The 27448-nt window shown below is 31.0% G+C and overlaps 1 long non-coding RNA gene across 2 annotated transcripts; it reads left to right on the top strand.

Moving 5' to 3' along the window:
• Window positions 1-18459: 18459 nt before the first annotated feature.
• Window positions 18460-20150, top strand: LOC131611324 (uncharacterized). 2 transcript variants are annotated; one of them, XR_009286859.1, is made up of 4 exons: window positions 18460-18814; window positions 19044-19120; window positions 19245-19305; window positions 19984-20150. It is a non-coding gene; the product is annotated as an uncharacterized LOC131611324 (long non-coding RNA). The 2 variants fall into 2 exon arrangements; XR_009286858.1 differs by having other exon boundaries at window positions 18460-18868.
• Window positions 20151-27448: the final 7298 nt, after the last annotated feature.

Below are 27448 nucleotides of genomic sequence, written 5' to 3'. Positions count from 1 at the left end.
GACGAGTGAGTCCCACAAGAAAAAAACCTGCAAGAAAACCAAAGGGTTAGTAGCAAGCACAGACAAGTCACACAAGTGTCCTTAGGTTTAAAGGCTTGCATGAAGTTTGTAGGTAAGTACCCTCCCCACTGAAGTTAAGTTGGTTCAACCTGTCCTATATAAAGATCGGGTTCTAGGGAGCTCATATCATTGACCTTTCTCGAAGGCGCTTATCTCAATTCGGAAATCGAATCGCCAACCGAGAAGGTCCTGAAAGTCCAGTCCATATGAGTGTAGCTTTGAGTATCAACCAACTTCAGTCGGAACCGAAGCCAGCCATCTCGCTACTTTCTAATAGGCCAAAGTCAAGTTCAACTAGGGTTCTAAGGGCGAATTAGTGATTAATGACACCACGCAGCAGCCAAGTGTTTCCTCAAGTTAGATCCCAAGGAACACCAGGACAAACCAATGTGTCACACTAACGATGGCCACCATATCAACCACATCAGTATACGCTGTTCAGTCTCCTTGGTCTCATGCCATTTACCTAAGGTACTCAGATCCGGGTTAGGATCTTTCACACAAGTAAATACCCAAAACAACCTTTGAAATATAAAGCAGACGAATCAAACAATTAAAGTGAATCCTAAACTTTAAGGTAACCCCTCTTTTTAATCGAAAGCATCCCCAGCAGAGTCGCCAGTTCTGTGCTACGATGAACTGACTTTATTTGAAATGTGCGGATAGCAAGAGTCGCCACCGACTTTTATTTTATCCAATTGGAAAGGTTAAAAGAACAGGAAAGACCTTTTGAAAGATTTTGAGTTCGGGGGGTAAATTATACAAAGGGAAGGTGTAAGGCACCCTTTGCATCCATGGTTTTCCATGGGCTCTTAATTGCTTGGCTCACTTTTGAATTGTTTGAAATGTCGTGTGTGTTTAGAAAAGATTTTTGAATAAGGACTTTAGCTTGTAAATAAGCGTAGCCTTTTTGAATTGATTTGAAAAGTAGGGTGTGAATAGAAAAAGATTCGTTAAGGACTTTAGCTTGTAAATAAGTGTAGCCTGGTTTTGAAAGTATTTGAAAAGAGTGGGAAAGATAAATTTGAATTTAAACTTGAAAAAGAGCGAGAAATTAATAGCAACTACCCTAAGTTTGAAAAATCGTTCTTTTAGCCTTTCAGGCGAAAGGGTCTATCCATACCATAAGAGGGCAGGAAGTCTTTCAATTGGATGTTTAAGGGTCATCGAGGTTATCGTTCGCCATAAGACTGCCCCTGCCATAAAGAGGCAGGTAGTCTAAGGGAAGGATATAATAGTCATTAATCTTTTTAGGCATCATGCGAGGATACCTTAGCAATAGGGAAAATCATCTTATTTCCGAGGCAGCTTCGAGGGAGTTTCAATAACTTTAAAGGCCAATTTGCTTTAGGTATCCTCGGAATCGAGGGACTTGACTATTTTTAGGCAACAAGGCAGCAAGTAATAAGGCAATAGGCAACAAGAAGGGTTACCCTAAAGGTGTGTGGGTGCACAATCACGTGGTTAACTTCGATGATATTTATCTTGTAAATTGGTGATCTAGATTCAGTTAATAGTCTTGCACTCCCTAGGGTTACTGACCATGGCAGAAAATACAACAGTTAAAATCCTACGCTATTACAATAAACACCTGCGGGGATGGGGGAAATTAAAAGGCGAAAAATAAAACCTAACCTATTACAATAAAACCCTTATAGGGTGGCAGAAAATAAGAAAGAACAACAATTAATTTATACATCTTCAGCCTTGATCTTCCTCGAACCTTCGATTGACTCTGAACATCTGAGAATTATACGGACAATAATAGGGGTGAGTGTAGGAGGAATTCCTTGGCATTGAAAATAAACCCTAATTTAACCTATAAGGAAAAAATTAAAAGATAAAATAACATTTAAATAAGAAAAGGATTAGAACTTAGCTTTTTTTATTGGCATGGCGTGTAGCTGACGGATCTTTGATTAACCCTGAAAATCTGGGTATAAAGAAGAGAAATGGTTAGTGCATTGCAGCTCTACAATAAGGGTTAGCAAAACAATAAGGATTAGAGATTTTTTATGGTGATAAATTCTAAATCTTGAGGGTTAATGAACAAACCTAAAAATACAATTAGTGGTTAAAATTAACAAACCAAAAAAATTAAAATTAATTAACCTAATTAATTATAACTTAAAAAAATTTAAAAAAAAAAACTAATTGTTAACCCTATTTAATTATTATATATATAAAAAAAAATATTTTTTATGTTAAGAGAAAATCGAACCTTCGATTAAATGGCTATACAAATATTAAATAAAAATATAAGGTTTAAATGAAATAGTTTAAAAAATAAAAGAAAAAAAAACAAGAAAAGAAAAAAAGAAATAAAAAGAGGATTTATACAATTAAAAATAAAAAAAATTAAAAGAAAACTCAGCTCTGATCAGGTGAGGCGAGGTCTGGAAGGTGTATGGTGGAGCATCACATCTGGGACGTTAGATCTCAGTTTGAGGGATCTAGTGGCTGTTAGGTGAGGTTACATCATAGGTCCTCGCAAAGAAACTCCATGGAATCTAAAATAAATGGGAAAAGAATTGAAAGAAAAATAATTGGAGAGGCTGGGAATCGATCCCCCTCCCTCATGGTTATAGGCGACTCTGTATTGTCAACTGGGCCATATTGTTACGCTGAAATTAAAACAATCCATAAACAATTAATATCAAAACAAGCTTTTAGGGGTAAATTCAAAAGGAAGGTCAAACGTGGGCCCCATGTCTGTGCGCGCCAGCCAATGAATGAGTGAGAGAGAGCATTGAATTTTTGACTGGCCATTGAGATGCTTCCATGTGTGGGGAGAGAGGTTGGAATGGTTGACCGTCGAATGGGACAGCGCCACGCGTGTGGCTACTGTTCTCCTTCTTCGTTGCCAACTCGCTAATGGTTTTTTGCTACGATTTCCTTGGGAATTTGCTGCGATTTCTGCAACACCTTTCGTAGTTAAACCTGCAATAATCAAAAGTACGTAATAACGATTCAAACAAACTAAATGACGGACCAGACCACCTAATATGGACATGGCGAGTTTGATGGTGACATTCATTTGGCCTGCAACCACGCGTAAGTACGAGAACGACAGCGAAGCTTTTATGAGCCCTAGACATGGTGGTTCGAGTTCTGGACGTAAAAGCTCCTTCCCAACGATCCAATCCTTACTAAAATCAACCCAGGAACTCAAAGACACGATTAAATTCAAGCATAACACAATAATAAGCACAAAACAAAAAATCCAACGTAAAGAAATATGAAGAATATGAAGCATAGGTTCTGGGCATTATGGGACCTAATCAAGGGACCATTATCGTTCCATATTACCTGAAACTCCTTGAATAAGGCACACGAAAATTGCATCTTTTCTTGATATTTTGCTCTTCGAAACCCTTATTCCCTTGGCTTCCAAAAACCCTCTTATTGAGGTTGGAATTATTGTCTATATATAGAGTGAAGGATTAAGTCAAATGTTTTTAGATTGAATCTTTTTAAATCATGTAATTGTAACTTGAATTTCAATCATGTACAATGTTTCCAAATTTGCTTCAAATCATGTTCAATTAAATCAAATTGATTTACTTGATGTCCAAGGCTCTTATTTGATTGATTTTTGATTGAGAAATAAAAATCATGCGCCATATTCAAAGATTTGGTCTTTTTATTTTATTTATTTTGGTTTATTTTAATTTAAATTAATAAAAACCAAAGTTAAATGAGATAAAACCATGACCATGCATATATGGGCTTGAAAGGTCTTCTAGTATGTTAATATTCATGTTCACACCTCCCAAATTAGGCCCATTAATCAAAAATCCAAGTTTTGATCACTTAGGATTTCCTGTATTTTCTCAACTTTAGCAATGCGTATCTCTCTCAATTTTAACCCTATGAAGGTGTTCTTGACCATTTTAGAAAGCTCAATATGTCTTATAAAACCTCCTTTTGGTTTCATCTCAATTGAGTTTACCATGTTCAATTTATGAGCTTTGAGAAAAAAGGACTTTTTGTTGACTTTCAAAAGGACTTATAATGTTTTGGCTCATATCTCTCAAATGAAGAATTTTTATCCTTAGCATGTAAGAGACAAACTTGTAGAGAATTCAATTTCCTTCAAAATGAGCTTTGGATGGGAAATTTCTGATGTTCCATGTGAGAGTTATGGCTGGTCAAAGTTCTGTTGACTTTCTCCTATGAAACCCTAATTTAGAAACTTTTGAATTTGTTGATTTCTGAACTTTCCTTGATGAATCATGATCAATACTTGATCAAATGATGAATGATACTTCATAATAAGGATGTTGACAAAAAATCAGGAATTTTGACTGTACTTTGACCATAGTTTGACTTTTAGGTCAACCAGTCGATTATTGATCATTTGGGCCATTGACTGAGCAATCCTTTGAATCCGGGCTTTGAAATTTGACATGAGTATGCTTTGAATCATATGAGAGACCAAGGGTTCCATTTGAGGTCTTAGAAGTTGATTTTACTTTGAAAAGATCAAAACCCTAGTTTGAGGGTTGTTGTTTAGGAGAGGGTACAGTCAGTCAAGTCTTGAGCTTTTGTCATTCAGATGAGCTTGAATATGAAAATATGATGGGCAAATTTTGGGGTATGACAAACATAAAGCCCAACATTTCATATTTCCATCCATTTGGATGTGTTTGTTATATTCTGAATACTAAAGATCATCTGAACAAGTTTGATTCCAAAGCTCAGAAGTGTTTCCTTCTTTGATATTCTAAACGCTCTAAGGGCTACATAGTATACAATACTGAAACTCTGATAGTTGAGGAATCAATCAATATCAGATTTGATGATAAGATTGGCATTGAAAAGCCAAAGCAGTTTGAGAATTTTGCAGATATAGACATTCCTGATTCAGATCATGAAGAGATCAGAGGAAAGGAAGTGTCAGAAGATCAAGTTGCAGCTTCTTTAGAGAATCTCAGAATATCTGAAGCGCCAACAATCAGAAGATCTTCAAGAATCAAGTCTGCCCATACAGAAGATGTTATTATCGGAAAGAAAGATGATCCCATCAGAACAAGAGCATTTCTAAAGAACAATGCAGAATGTCAATTTGGTTTAGTGTCTTTGATTGAGCCAACTTCTGTTGATCAAGCTCTGGAAGATGGTGAATGGATAATTGCTATGCAAGAAGAGTTAAATCAGTTTACAAGGAATGATGTTTGGGATCTGGTTCCAAGACCTAAAGGATTCAATATTATTGGAACAAAATGGGTTTTCAGAAACAAACTGAATGAGAAAGGTGAAGTTATCAAAAATAAAGCCAGACTGGTTGCTCAGGGCTATAGTCAACAAGAAGGTATTTATTACACTGAAACCTTTGCACCAGTGGCCAGGTTAGAATCTATTAGATTGTTAATTTCTTTTACCAATCAGAATAACATTACTCTTTATCAGATGGATGTTAAGAGTGCCTTTTTAAATGGTTATATAGATGAAGAAGTTTATGTTCACCAACCTCCTGGTTTTGAAGACTCTGAGTCTCTAGAACATGTTTTTAAACTAAAGAAATCATTATACAGTTTGAAGCAAGCTCCCAGAGCTTGGTATGAAAGATTAAGTTCTTTCCTTCTGGATAATGGTTTCACAAGAGGAAAAGTAGACACAACTCTCTTCTGTAAAACCTATAAAAAGGATATGTTAATTAGTCAAATTTATGTAGATGATATTATTTTTGGAACATCTAATGCTACACTTGGAAAGGAGTTTGCTAAGTCTATGCAGGCAGAATTTGAGATGAGCATGATGGGAGAACTCAAATACTTCCTAGGCATTCAGATCAATCAAACCTCTGAAGGAACTTATGTTCATCAGACTAAGTATGTCAAAGAACTTCTGAAGAAGTTTAATCTTTCTGAAAGCAAAGAAGCAAAAACTCCAATGCATCCAACTTGCGTATTAGGTAAGGATGAGGTAAGCAAGAAGGTAGATCAGAAGATCTACAGAGGTATGATAGGATCTCTTCTCTATCTGGCTGCTTCTAGACCTGATATTTTATTCAGTGTATGCTTGTGTGCTAGATTCCAATCAGATCCTAGAGAATCTCACTTAACTGCTATTAAGAGAATTCTTAGGTATCTGAAAGGTACTACTAGTGTTGGTTTAGTCTACAGAAGATCTGAAGAATACAACTTAGTAGGATATTGTGATGCTGATTACGCTGGAGATAGAGTTGAAAGGAAAAGTACTTCTGGAAGCTATCAGTTTCTGGGAAGTAACCTGATCTCCTGGTACAGCAAGAAGCAAGCAACAATTGCACTTTCTACGACAGAAGCAGAATATGTAGCTGCTGCTGGATGTAGTACACAGATGCTCTGGATGAAAAGTCAGCTAGAAGATTATCAGATATATGAGACTAACATTCCTATATTCCGTGATAATACTTCTGCTATTTGTTTATCTAAGAATCCTATTTTACATTCTAAAGCTAAACATATAGAGATTAAACATCACTTTATTATGGACTATGTTCAGAAGGGTGTTCTTTCTTTAAACTTTATAGATACAGACCATCAATGGGCTGATATCTTTACAAAACCCCTTGCTGAAGATAGGTTTAAGTTCATTCTGAAGAACATCAGTATGGATTTATGCCCAGAATGAAGGTGTTGATATAACCTGATATGTGGATTAGTTTAAAAATGTTGATTTATTTTCTTATCAGATGTTCTATTTATGTATGTTCATATAGATACTCTGAATCTGTTATTACTAACGTTTCATGTGTCTAAGTATGATTCAGAACTTCTGTTAAAGCAAAACAACTGTCACCAGCTATTCCAGATGATGACCACGTGTTCATTCTGAAGGGATAAGCATGCGTGCAGTTGATGAGACACCGCCCTAGGTAACTGTGCAAATCTTTTCAAATCTCACGCTATCTCCACTAACGTCTCTCAACATTAAATGTGATTGATTCATATTTTGTAACCGCTTGCATTCAGTGTCTCATTGCATTTCTTTTTCAAGTCCGTGTCTATATAAACTCATCACATATTCATTTTCTCTCTTTTCACTCCTTCATCATCGTTCATAGTTTATGCATTTCTGTCTTCTTTTCTGTTGTCATCTAAACCCTAAAAGAAAGAAACCCAGAAATCTCAAGTGTTCTTCAATGGCTTCTTCATCTAATCTCAACAATACTTCGTCTTCTCAACAACAAGAACAACAACAACAGAAACAACAAGATGTTCTCTCTCCATTGAAGACCTGTTTGATTCCATACGCAGATTTGGAAGTTCTCTGTGAACTTATGGTGGACTTTGAAAATCTTCAAGCGCACAACTTCAATATCAAGACGGACATGTTATTTCAGGGATGGGCAAACTACTTTGATCGTCTCATTGGACTAGTTTACCCTATTTTAGTAAAGGAATTTTGGACTATTTCTACCCTAACCCCCAATGCTATCATCTCCTTCGTCTTAGGGCAAGAGATTTCAATTACTGAGAATCTCATAAGGAAGTTATTGAATCTCTAAGGTTTGGGTGGAGTAACTAGTGCTATTCTTGGAAGAACTGATTGGGAAACTGTTTACCCAGAAATCTTTACTTCTGGTAAAGGTTCACCAAACACCAAGGATCTGAAGCCTTCATACAGAGTTTGGGCAAAGATCATTCTGGGATCTCTCAACCATAGAAAATCAATTGTTTCTACAAACTATATAAATCAAGATCAGTAGTTCCTTCTGTATTGCATTGGAAAGGGTATGAGAGTTAACTTACCTCATATTATGTTTCATCATCTGAGGACTCATGTGAAGGAATCAAGAGAAGCAGAACATCTGAAATATCCCAAGATCAAGAAGAATACCATTCCTATGGGAAGGCTAATATCAGACATTCTGACAGAGAGTGGTCTGATTGATGCTCTGAAAGCAGCTGGTTCAGTTCAAGATCTGGTTACTGTTAGTGGGAGTACTCTGACTGCCCACACTCTGAGGAGAATGCAATTAATTGGAAAAGTCCTCTCTCCTCTAACAGTGATCAATGATATTCTATCCAGAAGAAATCCAGTTGTTGATTTCCCTCTGATTTTCAAGGAAGAACTATCAAAATTTGTTCAACTCTATCTGGAGTCCTGTGTAAGAGATAAGTCAGAATTTGATCCTGCTTGGCTTCGTGGCAGAACTCTTCCATCTTTGGATGAATTGATCAAAAGGGATAAGAAGAAGAAAGAGAAGAAAAAGAGAAAGACTATTGGCGAAGGTCCTGTTACAAAGAAAGCTAAGAAGCAGAAGAAACCTTCTGGTATTACTTTCTCTGACTCTGTACCTGTTAATAGTTCTGAACAAGTATCAACAGTTGACCCACTATCTCTCAAAATCCCTAGAACTTCTGAACAACTTAAGAAGTTAATAGAAGATATTGATAGTGTAGACAACTCTAGTTTACACTCTGATTCTGACCTTCCCCCTCAGAAATTACCACCATCCTCTGATATTCCATCTTCTTCCACCATCTCAAAAGGAAAACGCTCACTTCATTCTGAACCACAAATTCTGAACCCCAAACCACTAGCTAAATGTTATCTTCCCAACAATTCCATCTGAAAATATCTTCTCCACTAATCAACCTCAACCAACCTCCTCTATTCCTCAACCAATCTCACCAATTTCTGACCCTTCATCACCATCAACTTTTTCTGACCCAGTTGTTGTAGTCGTAGACTCTGACAACGAAGCAGAATCTTCACCTCATTAATCCTCTTCAAACACCTCTCTTTTGTTTGACAGAACTCCTGGACCATATTCCATCTCCAACCCAGAAGATCCAATCACCATTCTCAGAACCAACCCTCCTCCACCTTCTGTTGATATATATTTTGAAATATTAAAATATAAGGTACGAACATGGTTAGAGTATCTGAAGGTTGCCCATGACTCCAAGCTGGATCATGTGGCTGCTGGAAAGCTCTGGAAGGCTTTCTCTGAAGATGTATAAGCTGAGTTTCTGGATCTCCAGAATGATTGTCTTGCTACTGCTCCTTGTAACACCCCTTTTATACCCAAAAATAAATAAGCATATAATCAGAGAATAAGCATGCATATAATTCAAAAGGGCGACACATCGACGTTTTCAAAAACTAAAAGCTTTTAAAAACCGACAACATTTATCCACAATATACAATGCACCTGATCATTCCAAATAACACCTAAACATTTAATTACAATTCATACAGAATATGCATTCACAGCGGAAAGTACTAAAAATACTCATGTATTTCATAAAATGATTCATGTCCCATACCATGATCATATCTCAATAAGTATCTCAACATAAAATAACCATAATCATAATATTTGGCTTAAAAGCCTCCTGAACAACAAGTAAACAATAAACAGATTCACAAGTTGTAACATAATACATAACCAAATAGAAACATGAGTTCAACACGCCTAGTCTACCCAGTGTTACATGACCAGAGCATTGACTCTCTACTTAATCATCAAACAAACTCGGAAGCTCTCCGACTAAATCTCGTACGAACTACTAATCGCCAGAACCTGCATGTCGCCAAACGAGGGCAACATTAAAACAGAAGGGTGAGAATACGAATCATTATGAAGAAAGTATAATAAGATACAATGATTCAATCAACAGTTATAGGAATTCATCACACTTATATAACCATGTAAATAATACTAACCAACATTTATTTCACATGTTACAAGCATACATCAAAACTCCAGGAGTATAATATTAAATTCCAATACTATATTCCCAAATAATACACATAACTATAATTATCACATAATCATATATTTTACCAAGTCATGTGTCCAAACATCACCAAATCCAATTATCACATCTCATGTACACATAACAATCACATAAATGCTTATACTCAAACATCACATAACCTCAATGTGACTCAATGCAAAACATGTGACTCAATGCATGTGGTACCCAATATGGACCCAAAGTTCCACCGCTTCCGATTCATATAGAATCTAGCAACACTTCAGATCCGGACAAGATCGAAGCCACCAAATATAAACATATAGTTTACCGCTTTCCGAATTCACTCTAGAATCCAAGCCGCTTCCGATCCGGACAAGATCAAAGCCACTACGCATGTTTCCAATTAAGGATCAACGTAATCTACGTCTATTTCCATTCAAGGATCACTGTCTATTACCATGTGAAACCACAGTTTCACCGCTTCCACAATAAAGCCGACTATGCTATGAATGAATGTACAATTACCAACCAATTATGCAATTAAGATTACCTCATCAATCTTAACTTATCGCATACCAATTAATAATTCAACTCTATGAATTATCCACCAAATTGTACACAACATTCACAATACACATATATTATTCACATATAAAAAGGCAATTAATCAATTACGATTCACAAAATCCAATTAACACTAGTAACCATACTATCTCATGTTAATTCTCATTTTTGCCGATTATATATGAACACACATTTTCAACGTCAAGTAATTAATCATTAGAATTAATGCTAACCAACTAACCATAGAGAATCAATATCAAAACAACATCATTGGCATGACAATCTATATTTCTCAACATACATATTCAAGCCAAAACACAATTACGGGCGAATCCTCAAAATACCATAATTTACCGACAAACCGAATAATTGGTCCAACTTCGAGTATATTCCAATCAATTAAACTCATTGCAATTAATTCAATTATTAGTTTAACCAATTAATATCAAATTGTATTAATTTAATTCACTTCTATTTCTATTCCATTTCCACTTTCTAGCATTCTATTGCTCAAGACCATTTTTATTCAAAAGAATATCGCGCTAGCTTTCTAACGCTTCGAACGGAGACTCAAACAGAATTACATTTCAAAAGATATGAATTGTTAAAGTTTCAACGAAAAAGCAAACACCGACATCATACACTAACAACTCTAAACATGTCAAAATTACGCAAAACAAATAAAAGTATGACTCTTAATAACTCAAAACAACTCTGACAACTTATTTTCAACTCTAACAACTCTATTGACAACTCTAACAACTCTATTGACAATTCTATTAAATCGTAAAAATCACAATTTCAACAAAATAACACCACCACGTTAATCTACTAATTAAAATTAGCTACTACGTAAATTTTTATTAAATTCCGGACAACTAATTATACCGTTTATTTCAGCTATTTCGGTTAAACGAGACTATTTTGCATTTCATTTTGTTTTCTAACTACTACTGTTACACAATTTATTTCCTATCTATACAAGTATATTTCATTCTTATTATATGTTTCAAGTTCCATTTTAATGTTCTATTCTTATACATGCCCCTTTAATTAAATGGAACAGGGTATAGATATGGTACTAGCTTGTTTTCAATTCAAAAATATGCTACATTAAGTGGTATGGAACATTAGATATTACAGCATAAGAGAAACAAGCTATAGTGACGTGAAGGTAATAACAGCCCATATGCCATTCTTTATCTTATGTCACTTTGTTGCTACAGTCAGGTAAAAAAAATAACAAGTATATGGCACTCATCTCCCGCTACAGTAACTAGTAATAAGCTCATACTGGTGCTACAGTATCCATATATGTACCAGTTAGTAATTCTCAATCATCCCCTAATTTCACCAATATATCAATTTTAAATATCCAAACATTTTTCTAACATCAATTTTTTTATGGATTTTAACCAACAACAAACCTAATCATGTTAATCTACCCATTGACCCAATCATACTAACACATAATAATAAGGATTCTCCCTCGTACCTCTTCAATTTCTTCAAACCTAGTTTTTCTCTTTATTCCTCTTGTGCTCCTCTTCTCCTCCTTTCCCCTCTTCTCTTCTCTTGAAATGAACAAATGTTATGGTGTCTCTAACCCTCTCTAAACCCTTACTATATTATGTCTTAATGGGCTTAAGGAAATAACACCCAACTACTTCTATTTTCTAATAAATATGCCCAATTAGATATAATCTCTAATAACTCAATTAACCCATTAAACCAAATAAACACAATTATACACAAAATTAATTAATTAAATTAATTATTATATCTCATAACAATTAAATAATTATTTAACACACCAAGTAAAATAAAATAATATAATAAAATAAATACGGATAAAATCCTCCAATAACTCAATGTCTCATATTTCCGGTCTAATCTTAATTACTCGAAAAATTACCAAAACGATAAATATTAACTCATTAATATTTCTAATACTAAAAATATTAAGATTTTCGATTAAATATTGATCCGCTATCCCGAACTAATACCGACTAAATCGTCCCAAAACGCGAAAATTTCAATAAACATCATAAGTGAATAAATTAAGCAAATAATTATTAAAAACACCAAATAATATAATTACTAATATAATTAATAAAAATATTAATAAAAATCGGGATGTTACACTCCTGGTCCTGTTGGACTAGCTCTGGAGTATGATGTTGGCAAGTACTTTCATCCCATTTCAGACTGGAAGCCTCTGGAAGAAGCTCCTTTTGTTGATGATATGGAAGTGGATAATCCTCTGCCTCTGGTTGTCTGGACTCCTTATCATCTTTCAGTTCTGACAGGAGATTTTCAGACTTTGTTTGAATGGTTCCGGGAGAATCCTCCTGAGGAGAATCCTGATATGGAGTATCCTAGTGTTGAGAATCATGCTGAAGAGCAACCTGCTGAAGAGGAACCTATTGCTGATAATCAAATGATTCCAGCTTTTGGTGTTCCTACTGCTATTGAGGAAAATCCAATTGCTTCTTCTGTTGGTCCTTCAACGTCTGTTTTGTTGGAAACTCTGAAGGAACTTCAACAGAATCAAGCTTTAGTATTCAGTCGTCTGGACAAGCAGGATGACACCAATGCTGAATTCAGAACTTGGATGCAGAGAACTGAGGAATCTTCAAAGAAGCAAGCAGAAGACACCGCTGAGATTAAGAATCTTCTTGCAGCCTTAGCCTCTAAGCTTAACCAGTCTTAGTCGGAGTCTTGTGTCTTAGTAGTTTTCTTTGTTTCTTGCATCTGTTTTGTTTTTGCATCTGATTGTACTTCCCTCTGGTTATCAATGAAAATAATTTTCTTTCTTCACTCTGTGTGTCTATCATCTGAATCTTTTATGCTTTTTGATGTTATGACAAAAAGGGGGAGAAACGTGCTATTTGAATTGATTTATAATATCAGTTGCTGGGCTTAAGTCTCAACATTCCTAACAAAAATTGTAAGTTTTCTGTCTCTGATAGTTTTGCAGGAATGTGATATTCTGAACAAGCTCAAAAAGGGGAGAAACGTATCTGAAGAAAATATCTTAAAGAGTTGAAGCAAACAAAGCTTAATGTTCTGATACAAGAAGTTTCAAGATCTGGAGCAAGCTATGCTCTGATACAAGAAGTTAAAGCTCTGATACAAGCAAGTCTTTTTGATGCTCTGATAAAGCCAAGTGCTCTTAAAGAGAAATTCAAAGCTCTGAAGTTGTCCAATGGAAGCTCTGAAAGGAAGCTCTAAATCATCTGAAGATTAAAGTTCAACGTGAAAGTCTCTTCTGAAATGGAAAATACTCAAGGAAGTCTTTCATTTATAAATTCTTCTAGTATTAATTTCAGGGGGAGATTGTTAATCTCATGGGGAGACATATTCACACACTCTGATTAATATGCTTTTATGCTATATCTGTGTATTGTTTTTTTCATCTGATATTCTGGATACAAATTCATATCAATTCTGTATGTTTTTGTCATCATCAAAAAGGGGGAGATTGTTAGAACATGAAATGTTCTGATCAATATTTCTAGTTTTGATGATAACATTATATATGAATTTTGTATAAGACAATGTGGTACTCTAATTCTTTACGTTTTCCATTTCAGGAAAAGTCTAAAAGAGTATGCACAAAATCAGCATTCAGAAGCTCTGACCCAGAAGATCTGGATAGCTTCATCAGAACATGGTCTGGCAGACATCAGAAGATGGTCTTGAGAAAATCAGAACATGATCTGGAAAGCATCAGAAGATGGCAGTCAGAAGCAAGGCTCTGAAGATCTGATGGTATCACACTCCAAAGCACTTCCAAAGTCTGATGACTGAAGTTGCATTTGCACCAACGCTGAAGACTCTGATATTCAAACGTTATTCTAATAGTCTGAGTCAAGAAGAAAGTACAAGATGAAAAGGCTACAACGTCAAATCTGTCTGACTGATAAAAGGAACGTTAGAAGCTACAAAAGAGTGAAACATTAAATGCAGCAGTGTACTATTCATGCAAGGCATTAAATGCTACTCAACGGTCACATTTTCTCACTGCCTATATAAAGAAGTTCTAATGTTGAAGCAGAAAACAACTCTCGCTCTAAGTACCATTACGCTGTCAAAACGCTATCACACAAAAACAACAAGAAACTTCATCTTCAACCTCATAACTTTGTAATATCTTAGTGAGTGTTTAGAACTTAAACTTGAGAGAAAAATCACTTGGTGATTATAGCTTATTAAGAAGCAAATTAAACTCTTGTAATATTTGTTTACATCTTTGTAAAAGGAAATTCCTAGAGTGATCAAGTTGTGATCTGTATACTCTAGAAGACTTAGAAGTTGTCTAAGTGGAAAACCATTGTAATCAAGATTGATTAGTGGATTAAATCCTCAGTTGAGGTAAATCATTCTGTCAGGGGTGGATTAGAGTAGTTTGGTTAACAACGAACCAGGATAAAAATAACTGTGTGATTATTTTTTATCTACCATTTTTAGAAACAACCCTTATTCAATCCCCCCCTCCCTTTCTAAGTTTTTTTCACTCCTTCAGTTTGTTGAAGCTTGAGTAGAGTTATTGTTATATTTTATACTTAACTTTCTGAATCAGAGGCTTCTTATAGAATTAGTTAAAGCTTGATTAGAAGTTAGAGTATATCTTCAGAGCATGGTTAGATTGAGGCTTCATAGTCTTGAGTTCACAGGTTTTGAGTTTTCCTTTATCAGAGTCTTAATCAGAACTAATATGGATGAATGATTTTAGAGTTGTTGACTTGATATAGAAAAAAATCCTGTGAAGCAGAGACTTCAGAACTGTTAATGAAGCTTGTTCAAAATTTACATAGTTATTCCTTATGACAGCATCTGCTTGCTTCAAATGACTTCAGATGTTGATGGTCTTTAGATATCCAAATAAGCTTCAGCACAACATCTGAGAGACTTTAAGTTTGACTTCTCTAGACCATGAAAGCTTGGTTCTGATCCTTCTGATTCAGAACAACATTTCATCTCTCTTGATGATTCTTCTAAGTGTTTATCTTGATTTATATCAAGGTTAATGTCTTTAGATTCTGCACACTTGAACAACCATTAGTAAAACCCTATTGTTCTTTAAATACTTTGTTATCCCCAAAACCTTTTAAGCGTCTAAACAAATCTTTTTCCAACAATCTCTTCATTTTTTATGAAGACAAATACATTTATTTAAGAACAATGGTTGATGATTTAATTAAAATAGTGTAACAGTCTGAGGTTTGTAAGCTCCCCCTGAGTTCGACAGTCCATTAAGGTGATATTTGTAAGCCCCCCTTAAATCTGATAGTTCATTAAGCCAAGGTTTGTAAGTTTTCCTTAATTTGTTATCTATGTTGATTTAATCTTATAACTTAATTAATGCAGTCCAACATCAGGGTATGAGGTTTGTATGCTCCCCCTAAGTTAAACAGTCTGTTAAGGTGAGGTTGGTAAGCTCTCCTTAAATTCTTTCTTAGTTAATTAAGTTAATTATTTAGCTCAAAGTAATTAAATTCATTCAGAATTTAAATAACTAAGAATCTTCTGAGAGTTCAGGTTCAGATGCATTCAATGCAAAAATCTCTCCTTAGGTACTTCATGCACACTCTTCTTAAACATATCATGTCATTTTCTTAAATATATCATGTTATTTCCCCTCCCCCCCCCCCCCCCCCCCCCCCCCCCGTCATCAACAAAAAGATAAGAGAGAAAAAAAATACCAGCCAAAAAATTTTTAAACACATTTCCCCTTTTTCAAATTTTTTTTAAAGAAGAACTTTGAAAAAATTTTAGACTCATTTTTTAAAGAATTTTAACTCAATTAAAATTTTGTTAACAAAAGAATAGGAAAAGACAAAGAGATTAAGAGATTATTTACTTTTTACTATAATAGATTATGACATTTAGTTTCCAAGAAGTAATTGTGATTTAGTATGACATGCTTTAATTGGTAATTAACTTGAGAATTTTAAAGATCAGAAACCGAGACAAGCATGGTGATAGATCTTTCCATATTTTTAGCATAAGATTCTCTCAAGCCAAAATCATAAATCCTTATCTTTTCAACATACATCTGGTTCAAGATGAATATTACTTTTGAACAGTCCATTACTTTTATTGTTTCAGAGACTTTTATAGTTTCTGATGTAACTTCTGATCATATGGTTAGACCTTCTGAAGAAATTATTGTCATACTCCACTCTCCTTAATTATGAAGAAATTTTTTGCACTGCATGAGGCAATTCGAGAATGCGTTTGGTTGAGATCCCAAATTCAACACACACAAATGACTTGTGAAAAAAGAAATACAATAACTACATATGAAGATAATACTGCATGCACTGCTCAATTCAAAGATGGTAACATTAAAGAGGTCGAACAAAACACATTTCTCCAAAGTTCTTTTTCACTCATGATCTTCATAAAAGTGGTGATATAAGTTTCAACAAATTTGTTCATATGATAATTTTGCAGACCTTTCAGTGCAAAAAAATTGGTCTTCATCGTCGAAGAAATAACCGTTCAGCTGAGGGGGGGAAATGAATTTGTTCAACTGAGGAAGAGAAATGAGTTTTTCTTAAAAGGATATTGTACTATTTTTCCTTCACTAAATTTTTTTCCATTGAGTTTTTTCTAGTAAAGTTTTAACGAGACATATCATGAACAAACATCTAAGGAGGACTATTATGAATAATGAATTATTGTCTTCCTATAATTTTCTTTCTTATTTATAATAATCTATATTGATTAGTAACAAGGTAGTTCCTTCACAAAGAATGTTGTACTCTTTTTCTTTCACTAGAATTTTTTCCACTGGGTTTTTTTTAGTAAGGTTTTAACGAGACATATTCTTTATGGACATCCAAGGGGGAGTGTTGTAAATGGCATGATTATGGATGTCCATCAATTAGAAGATTTCATATTAATTTTTTATTTATTACATATATCCTATAAATAGGACTCATATTGTATTTGTAATCTACACTGATAATGAGAACAATGCAATATTATTTTTCTCATCTACTTCTCTCATTCATCTCTACTCTTACAATCATATCTTAATTAAATTTCTAATTAGGCTATATATGATGAACCTAATTGTAGGGGTGGACCTAATTAGGCTATATATGATGCCTTTATTTTTCTACTAAAATATACATTTTTCGACGGGGCAAAGCTACTTAATCTGTATATATTTTATTCACATATATTATATTTATTTATTATTTATAACATTGTGCAATTTGTGCGAACGCACGAGTAAATGACTACTCATGGTAGATTTATAATGATACTGTATGATTCGTGCGAACGCACGGGTAGATGACTGCTTAATTATTTCATTTATTTTCTCTACTATAAAGTATATATTTTTAACTATATTAAATTTATATATATATATATATATATATATATATATATATATATATATATATATATATATATATATGACAATTATAATTTCAAATGTTTTTTCTTTTTAATTTACGTATCTTTTATATATTTTTTTAACCATCGTTATATATTTATTTATTATTTATATCGACTTTACTAGTTAATTTCATAACAAAAATTTATTTTTTTAGATTCATTGAAAAATCAATATATGAGGATTATATATAATGAATCTAAAATTAAACTTTTTCTTATATTAAAGATGAGATATAGTACTAAATTATTTTATAAGGTTCAATCAATCAAACAAATTAATTTGTTTTAATCAGTAAACTATTCAAATTGAATCCAATTTAATTACTCCCTTGTTTCATTTTAACAAATAAAATTTGTTTTAAAATAAATGTCATTATCTTTTTTAATGTAAAAATGATTACGATTTTTTAAGTATGTCATTCAATTATTACTTTTTGCAAACAATTTTTAACATATTTATAAAATTAATTTAATAAAGATATAATATTTTATAACGATATTATTGCATTTTTTATTGTGTACAAAAATCTTATACGATATCTACAATATAAGAAAATTGAATGGTCTGAAAAAGACCAAATTAGCCTCCTGTTCATACAAGCTGCCACGTGGATGGGTTTAGAAGCTTTCTTTTTTTCTTTTTGAAAATTTCCTTTCTTTAATGGTTGGAAATTAATTGAGCTATCAACTTACACTATTTTTTTGTCAGACACATCTCTTGAAATCTATATCATCTAATACACTCAGACTGTTTCCTTACCTACTACTTTTATCAAATTGCTACGAAAATAATATATTAAACATTCATTTACTCTATCACCTGTGCTTCTCACTCGTCACTATCCATCTCTTTGTGTTCTCTCTTCACTATCCATTTCTTATACATTTTTTTTGTTTTCTCTTTTACACCATTCCACACATTTTATGAAAAATATTGTCTTTTAAGATGCAACCTTTATTATATTCCTATTTTGAAGATTATTTTTTTGTTGCTTTTCATTAATATTTATTTTGTAATTTTTCAGATCTGTAATGAGGTGGAATAAAATCTTCCAGATTTGAAATGAGATCATGTAAATACTACTTTTGCTTTCAGATCTGAAATGAGATACTACTTTTTGCTTCAGGTTTATACCATATGATATTTGAATGTTTATGTTTTTTTTGTTAGATTGTTGTTGGTTTTTTAATCTAAATGATATGTTTGTTTTTTTATCGATTGTTGTTGTTTGCAACATAAAATCAAAACTTTTGTTTTATTTTCAAACTTATCTCGATCTATTAATATGTCTTTTACTGTAGATCTGTGGCGTTTCCGATAGTGTGCGGTTTTGCGGTGGTAAATCTGTGGTGACGACAACAATTTTCTGCGGCAATTTGTGAGTTATGCTTTCTATTTTCCTCTATTCAACTCTTTTTACATGATTTATACTATCACTTATATGTATTTGTGATGTTTCTTTGACCAGTCAACATTTTTTGTTTTTCTTTTTTATTTGTTAGTTTTGTTGAGACCACACACAAGAAAGAAGAAATATTGTCTGTGATAAAAAAAAAAACTATGGTAAGATTTTCTCCTGGGTAGGAATGGTATATTTTTTGGTGTTGTGGTTGTTTCTATAAAAATAAGGAAAAATCTATTCTTTCTGAGTTCATCATTGTTGTTCCTGCGGCTGATTTATTCCTATTTTTATATTATTTTCAAAAGATTTCTAACTTCTTCAAACGATTTTATTTTTTATTGTTCATCCACCTAACAAACTTTTTTAATATTTATTGGTTGTTTTATTTTGGACCTTTTGATTTTTTAATTTTAGAAGTTAAGGTGGAAAGTTTATATATATATTTTGTTTTTAATAATTAATTATTTAAATTTTGGTGTGAAATTTTTACAAAGTAAAAGAGAGCTTATAAGGATTTTCTGATTTTCTGGTTGTTAGCACTTGATTTTTGGATTTATGATGCTTCTAAAATTTAGTATGAAATTTTTAATTTGGATTGTGACTTTGAAATATTTCATGAAATCTCAAATGCGTCATTATTATAATATTAATAAGTTTTATTGTTCTTTATAGAATTATTTCTTTTAATGTCATTTACTATTTAAAATTTAACTACATTCATTTATCTTTATTTAACAAACGATTATGAATGTTATTTATTAATTTATTATATTAATAAGTTTTATTGTTATCTATATAAACAATTAATTTTTATTACAAGTTTCTTAAATCTTTTTCAGGTTCCATGTCCAACTTAGTTGCAAATCTATGTCCTGCTCCTAATGATATATGTTTTGTTTCAAAATCAAGATTTTCGGTGTCTTTTGTTTAATTTTTATCTTCAAGTTACCTATATATTATATATTATATATTATATTATTTTTACTTGAGGAGTTTTTGAAATAAATGTCACTTCCTATATTATCGTTGTTATAAGATCAATTCAAAAATGATATTTTTTATTGTTAAGACGACAAAGTCATTGATAATTAAAACAATAAAGATAAAAATTCATAGAGTTACAAAGGCTAAATTGAATTGAGACCCACGCACAATTAATTAAACTTATAAAGGCTAAATTGTCTTGAGACTCACACACAATTAATTAGACCTGCAAAGACCTATAAAGGCTAAATTGTATCGAAACACACAATAAATTAGACTTATAAAAACTAAAAATTAGACCTATAAACAGGATGTCTTTGTATTAATTTCATATTTTATTTATTATTATCTAAACTTATAATAATTTTTTTTTTATTATTTAAAATACGTGTCACTTATAAACTTTTATAAATAATTAAAGAAACTATTATTTTCACATATTTTATTTCATAATTCTGTTTTCTACCCCTGAATTTGACTAGATGTTTGTTGATATTAACGTTACGCATAGGTAAAAATCAAATTGTTTTTTATTTAATAATTTTATCTTATATTGTCAATTTTTAATATTTTAATTCATTAAATGAAATCTTCCATTACTCTTTCATATATAAATTTTCTAGAATCAACATATATTTAATAACTTCATATAAAATATTTACACAATTACCAAATATGTTATATATATATATATATATATATATATATATATATATATATATATATATATATATATATATATATATTAATTTTTTTTTAAAGAAAAACAAAATCATAGTCAATATTAAATTTTAGATTTACATCATTATTATTTGGTAAAATGAAATAATATTGACTCATTATTACAAATACGCATTATCATAGGTATCAGACATTTTCTATAAAAAAATCTACATCTAAAACAAATACGCATTCTGTACCAGAACCCGTGCAAACGCACGGGTTTGTTACTAGCACAGTTAATAGCAGTCAATTACGTGTCACGAAATAAACATTATGATTGGATTTTAAAATCTTTAATTCATATCATTAAAATAATGCCTTGTGATTACTAAGAATTTATATCATTAATTTATACCATTAAAATATGTCAGCTCAACTCTGCATGCTTCGATATTTTTTTGATTAAAAACTCCATCTTCTACTCTTTCATCTTTTCAGCTCAACTCTGCATTCTTCAATATTTTTTATTAAAAAATTAAACAAAATAAACAAATATTTTCCTTGAAACCAGCAATTTTTCCTTTTACTATTTGCTATTATATCTATGGTCACACTTCGTTCTCTCTCTTCTTCTGTCCCAAATCTATTTTGCTATTTCCATGTATCTAAGCTATCAATTAAAAATAAATAAAATTTAAACACTTGAGTACATGGGTACCTGCTGCTACTATATATTATGATATGATATTGCCTCTATGAGTTTGACAACACCATGCTCCTCTATCAATCATTATATAATTATTATTTGTTTGTTTAAACACAAAACAGTATCAAAGCAATTTTTAGTAGGTGCATCTATTTACATTTTAACATATTAATAATTAAACATTTTTAACAATTTTGAATGTCAATTTAATTATGCATTCATAAAACAACAATTTTTAAAAAAATATTTGAAACAAATGTGCGTCCAATACGAAAACCCGTGTGAATGCAAGTATTTATGATCCAAATATTTTTTATTAAAAAATAGTATACGGGAAAACATATATTATTTATCTAAATATTTATATATAAGAAAATTTACTAAGGAACTTTTCTATCTTTTCTTGGGATGACAAATAAAACACTATTGTATATTTTATTTATCATATCAAAATAATATATATATATATATATATATATATATATATATATATATATATATATATATATATATATATATATATATATATAAAAAAATTTTTAAATTACTAAAAAGAGAAAACATTACATATCATTGACTTAAATAGATTTTATGTTATACCAGGATAGAAAAACTTTATCTTCAAATTTATTTCCATAATTAAAATATATATTCTAATACATTTATTATTTTTATTAAATAAGTAGATAAAATGATCTAATTTTCTCTGAAATAAAAAGCAATACTCTGGAATGTTATGATAGTGATGGTAGTTGGATATCAATTTGTATTATAAGTATACATAAAAATTAATTATTAATGTTTGTATAATTGATGCATATATATAAAAAATGCACACTTCATAGATGTTTAAACGTGTTAATAAAAATATATGTCATTTTAGTTAATTTTCTAAGTTTTTTTTTATAAAATGATTTTATTGATCTAAATGTTTTTACGGGTGCTAGACATTTTTATATACATTCAATTATTATTTTTTCACGAGTACCAAATATTTTTCTATACATTCAATTTTATTTTTTTTACGGGTACCAGACATTTTTCTATACATTCAATTATTATTTTTTCACGGGTACCAGATATTTTTCTATACATTCAATTATTATTTTTTTATGGGTACCAGACATTTTTCTATACATTCAATTATTATTTTTTCACGGGTATCAGATATTTTTCTATACATTTCAATTATTATTTTTCACGGGTACCAGATATTTTTCTATTAAAAAATTTCAATTATTATTTTTCACGGGTACCAGATATTTTTCTATTAAAAAATATTCATTTGAAACAAATACGCGTCCCGTACCAGAACCTGTGCGAACGCACGGGTTTGTTACTAGTTTATTTTAAAATGGGTGGAATACATTAAAATTCGAAACTGATTATGACAAATGCCGATTTCATAAATTAAACTCGAGTCCAATCCAAACCGACAAATGTCAAGCCTAACCTATGATATGTCATGATCCACAAATAAAAGTAAAAGAAAGATTTAGAAGGAAAAAGGGCAAAATTAATGAAAGCATGTATGATGATTGATAGACATCAATGTTACATAAAGTATAAATGAGCCGTAAAGGGTAAATTAATTGCATAACATTTAATAGTAATAGTTAGAGTAAGTTTTATTTTGTAATATTAAAAATTAATTTAAACGGATAAATTTCTTTAAATTATTTTAATTAAAAAATTAACACACAGACCCAACAGTTAAGTTTGATTAAATACATATAATAATTTAATTATAAAAATGTGGATTGAATATGCAATATCTCTTTGTTATTCTATTATTTGAAGAATTAATTATTAGTTGGTCCAGTAATCTTTGACACACGACTTAATAGGAAGGACTACGGTTTGATCTTACAATTGCAATCAAAAGAGAATTTGACCTATTTAATCAGAGTAATGTTAGAGCTGATCTTTCAAACCGGACTATACCAATAATGATAAGAAAAAAACAATGTTACTTCAAATAGCTTTTGAAAAAAAAGCTAAAAGCTAGTAAAAAAGCTACAAGCTAAAAGCTAAAATAGAGTTACCAAACAGAGCTTTTTTATTAATACGAGCTGAAAAGCTAAAAGTTAAAAGCTAAAAGCTCTTTTTTTTGTCTTACCAAACAGACTCTAAGTGTGCGCATGCATTTGCAATTGCAAGTGGGTGTGACGACAAGACATTTTTCTTCTTTGCAGATTACTCGCATGCGTCCTTTCATGTATGCAACTTGCAACATGCATCACATCACATCTTCCTTTGTCAACATCAAACACACTACATGCAAGGTGTGGGGTTATAATTCTAACTTTTCCTTTATTTATTTATTTATAAATTGATATAAATAAAGTTTCTTATTGATATTTGATTTAATTATAATTTTGATCCTTTATTTTTTATTTTTAATTTATTGATCTTTATATTTTAATTTTTTCGGAATTTTAGACCTTCACTTCATTGAATCTCATTTTTCATAATGTGGCATAATTGAATTTTTACTTCATTTATAATTATTTTTATTTTAATAATAATATAAATTATTATTTTTTAAAAAAGATTTTAAAATAAAATAAATCATGCTTTTGAATTTTTAAAAATAAATTGTTTGAATTATTATATATAAATGTTTTTAATAATGAAATTAATAAATTAAATCAGAATTTATATTATATATATATATATATATATATATATATATATATATATATATATATATATATATATATATATATATATATATATATATATATATATATATATATATATCATTTACAAAATACAACTGAATTCATGGAGTTTAAGAATGAAATTAATGAATTAAATCAGAATTTCTATTATATATCATTTACAAAATAAAACAGAATTCAGTTTAATAATGGTATATGGCTGGACTTTTTTTTCTTGAGGTCATGGATTTAAAACTCCATGAATTTAGTTTTATTTTCCAAATGATATATAGTAATATAAATTCTGATTTAATTCATTAATTTTATTATTAAACTCTATAAATATAGTTTTATTTTGCAAATGATTTATAATAATAATTTTGGTTTAATTCATTAATTTTATTATTAAACCCCGTGATTTCAGTTTTATTTTGCAAATAATACATAATATAAATTTTGATTTAGTTCATTAATTCTATTATTAAAAACATTTATATATAATAACTCAAACAATTTATTCTTTAAAAAATTCAAAATTATGATTTATTCATTTTATTTTTTATTTTTAAATAAAGATAATAATGTATGTTATTTATTGAAATAAAAATAATTATAAATGAGGTAGAAATTTAATTATTTCACATGCCTCTACCACGTCATCTGAAAAAATAAGGTATTGAAATTTTGAAAATTTTAAAATAGAAGAATCAATAAAGCAAATTTTAAAATAGAAGAATAAAACTAAAAAAAATAAAAATAATGAAATTAAAGTTGCAATTAAATTTTGATTTTTTATAAATAAATTAACTTTATATTTTAAAAATGAATTTTTTAAATTAGTCTAAAAATTAATGCAAAAATGATATACTTTACCAACATATTTATGTACTTTTTTTTATTAAAAAAAAAACATGTCATAGATTAAAAACATTTGAGGTTGAATGTTTGAGTAGGCCGCCCCTTCGACCGAGCATGATTACAATGGTAAAAGGTTATGTGTGCGTGTGTGTGATCTAGTGGTGAAATGCTTGGTTCTTGAGAGTGTGCTCCTCTCAAAGTTTCAGGTTCGAAACCCGCTAGGTACAAATTGCTTATTTAAAAAAAAAAACAATGGTAAAAGGTTATAAGCAAAGCTCTTAATTTTATGTGTGAAATATTTTTCTCACACTTTGAACCTCCTAAAAAATTTGAATGATTAAAAACATAAATCAAACATAAGAAACAAAATAAATTAGTCACAATCTCGTCAAGTGTCTTAGGAGGTATCAGAATTGAACATATATCACCGACATATTCGATTAGAGTAGTGTTAACCTCAATAGCCCCAAAGAACGATATTGGCTCAATATTGAGAAAATAGTCCTCGCAAGATCGTGATTTTACAGTTACATGTTGGTGAAGTAAACGCGTCCATCATTGTTGACTTACCGAATATAATATTTAACACTAACTTGTTTGTGTAAGTCCTAGAGGCCAATAATTTTATGATTATAAGTTACACAAAATTTCTTTATTATGTTTGTTTTCAAAGTAATAAAGTCTCGCAAATAGTTAATTTGTTTAACGGAATGTTAAAATATAACTTTATTGTGAGAAATCATTAAATATAAGTTTGTTTTATGGATGACAAGATGTCAAATACATTGTTGAAACAATGTGTATGACAACTAATATGTGTAACAGATAGAATAAAAGCATAATATAAATAACACATGAATTGGTAACCTAGTTTGTTGCAAAATCACCTACGCTTGGAGGGCGTTAATCGAATGAAATTAAATTCACTCTTAATAGTCAGAAGTGCAAATCGGTCTAATTTGAACTCTCACAATTCAATGCCTCTTTTTCTAATACTACACGTGAACTCTGATCCAGACTCCCCCTGAATCTAAAACCCCTCCCACTTTCACTTAAACACTCTCCCAAGTATTTGGACAATCACAAAATAATATGAATGATGATGCAATAATACAACTTAAATACTCTATTCCCCTAACTTAGAAATATGACTCAGGAATAGAGTATTACAAAACAAACAAACAAACAAACAAAACAAAGACTCATTAACAATAAAAATCATCAAACTAAACAATCCAAGATCGGAGTCTTCACAAAGGTCGAGAAGCAGCTTAACCTTCAAAAGTGCATAGGATCAATCTTCATAAAGTTGATTGCAAACAAATTTTGAATAAATATGAATATATTGAAAGTATGAAATAAAATCTTGTTAAAACAGATTCATATTTAAATCTTCCTTAAACCAAAAACACACATAATCAATCAAATGTTTAATTGAACATAAAAGGAAACAAATCTCCAAAGATGCGAGAATTACTTCAATCTTCTGTGCGCGCCAAGCAAACAGAGCGAGACATGATGTCTCTCACAATATAGGAATATTTTGCTTAACATGTTGCTTTCAACTAAATTGTCTTGATCACATTGAGACATGATGTCTCACAACTTAGGAGAACATCTTGCTACATATGTTGCCTATAAAATATTGTGAATCACAAGTAATAAAAAAATCTCCCCTTTGGTTAACTTTAGTAAAATAAGTCATGCAAGATGTTAAGCTCGTACTCACAGACATTCTTCCATTTAAATCTCAATACTTAAAATTAAAACATGTTTACCAACATCAGAGCACATTAAAGCTAACCAAGAACATGTTAAAGTAACAAGGAGCACTTCTTCACGAGAAAAATACTTGCTTGCATTAATAGAAATCCATAAAGTAAGTGCACTTTCACTCCCCCTATTTGTTCACAAATGGACAAAGGATGGAGATAAATTATCTGACATGTAAGGGTATACAAATAGAAATAAGAAAAATAATAATCAACCCGACAGAGGGTACAAAAAAAACCATTATCCTGCCCACTGAGGGGCAATCACATCATCTAAAATAAACACCCACATAAAGGTAGAAAGAGCGTGACCAATATTCTGCCATACAAATGGCTTACAATCAAGGAACCAAAAAATATTTCATCATCAAACATACTTCACCGAGAGTCACCAGCATTGGAGTCAGTTTCATATTCCATGTATTCATCGCCTTCACTTATAGCTTGTTCTTTGCTTTCATTTAATGTTTTCTCAGCATTTTGTCCTACTGCCAGAAAAGTGGATGCCATAGAAGCCTTAGGGTTTTTTAGTACCTTTATAGTAGTTTCCAAGAATTTCCCTATTAGGCCAAACACGGTGAGAGGCACACAATCACTCAGTTACTTGAGTTTCTTTTTCTTAACCTTTTTCGATCGTTTGAATGGGGAAGGACCTCCG

Source organism: Vicia villosa, linkage group LG6 (genome assembly GCF_029867415.1).
Source record: "Vicia villosa cultivar HV-30 ecotype Madison, WI linkage group LG6, Vvil1.0, whole genome shotgun sequence".
NCBI lineage: Eukaryota > Viridiplantae > Streptophyta > Magnoliopsida > Fabales > Fabaceae > Vicia > Vicia villosa.
The sequence above is the reverse complement of the archived record's forward strand: the minus strand, read 5'-3'. Positions and strand labels throughout refer to the sequence as shown.